Source organism: Pholcus phalangioides, unplaced genomic scaffold (genome assembly GCF_987345545.1).
Source record: "Pholcus phalangioides strain wild (caught in Gottingen) unplaced genomic scaffold, Ppha-v1.0 ptg000017l_1, whole genome shotgun sequence".
In the NCBI taxonomy this organism is placed as follows: domain Eukaryota; kingdom Metazoa; phylum Arthropoda; class Arachnida; order Araneae; family Pholcidae; genus Pholcus; species Pholcus phalangioides.
In genome coordinates, this window is record NW_028301610.1 from 19,627,123 (window position 1) to 19,628,786 (window position 1,664).

Sequence of the window (1,664 nt, forward strand, 5' to 3'; positions counted from 1 at the left end):
TGAAATTTATGACTGTGGAAAAAACATCGGTAAAGTCAATACCTTGTTTCTGATTGAAACTCTGAGCCATCAATCTTGCTTTGAATCTCTTGATGTTATTTTTGTCATCTCGTTTGATATTGTATATCCACCGGCAGCCTAATATTTTCACATTTGGAGGTGGTTCAACAAGATCCCTAACTTGCCGATCGTTCATGGTCTCAATTTCATCATCCACAGCTTGATCCCATTTTTCCTTGAACTAGGAATTTTGCGTTTCCTCGAATGATTTCGGAATTTCAACGTTGTAAGCTTCACATTGAAAAATATCCACAAAATCCGCACTTTCACCAGATTCAATTTTTTCACTTGCAGTTTTCACAACTGGTTTAAAATTGAATTGGTCTGGATCAAACTTCAAATTATTTTTCTCGCAATATTTTATGACATCATTCAAATTTATGTCTTTCCGATCGTTTAGCTTTAGATGTAGGGAAATAATACACGTCTACACGTGAACTTGTAGTTCTGGGGTTTTCTTCCCTTATCCAATTAGATATGTCGATTTTTTCCTCCGAATCTTCAAATTGTCTAACATTTTTGTCTAGTTCATAAGAACCATATTCAAACTTATTTTCATGACCGAACAGTGAAATAACACCAACTTTTGATTCATCAATTTTTACATGAATACTTTCAACAACTTTACGTTCTTTAGGAATCTAAATTCGGTATCCTTTTCTCTAATTAGCGTATCCCAAGAAAATTCCAATTTTCGCTTTAGCTTGAAATTTGTTTCTGTAAGCTTTTGGAACATGCACGAAAGCCAAAGATCCAAAGCTTCGAAAGTGACGGACAGATGGTTTATGACCAGTCCAAATTTGTATAGGCGTTAACCATTTTAGTGAGCTTATACACCTGTTCTTGACGTGAACATAGGTTGGTAAAGCTTCGGCCCAAAATGATGGTTTTAGTTTACTGTCATGTAGCATAGCTCGTACAGCGTCCATCGATGTGCCATTGAACCTCTCCGCTACACCGTTTTGTTCTGGAGTAAAAATTGTGCTCCTTTCAATTCCTATTCCCAAGTCTCTTAGAAAATTTTCAAACGTCTTGTGAATGAATCCTAGTCCATTATCGGTTCTAACAGACTTCAACCTTTTACCAGTTTCTCTTCAGGCTTCAGACAAATATTGTTTGAAATATTCAAACACATCTTTGTTTTTTAAGATAAACAACTTTTCTTGAATAGTCGTCAATGATTGACAAAAAATATTTACCTCCATTTAACGATTTCACTGGAGCAGGCTCCAGTGGCGTCGGGGCCGGGGGAGCACCCACAGAATTGATTCAGAAATAAAAATCTCATGCATAGATTTTTTTTTTTTTTTTTTTTGCAAATACTGAACGTGGAAAAAAAATCCAAAAGAGCTGCCTATTTCCCTCATAATGCGTCTTGAATCTGGCTGGAGCTTCTGGTTTCAAAACAACTGATATAGCCTTTAGCAATATGTTTAGCATATGTTTCGGAAATGGTATCGGAACCCGGGTGTACTATGGCTGCTTGAGCATCCACAGTTTAGAACGGAAACCATTTTTACCGATTGCTTTCGTAAAAAAACTAACAAAAAAAATTTTTTTTCACCCTATCCTAGTTTATTCTGTCGGTTTGTTTTGTCTATACA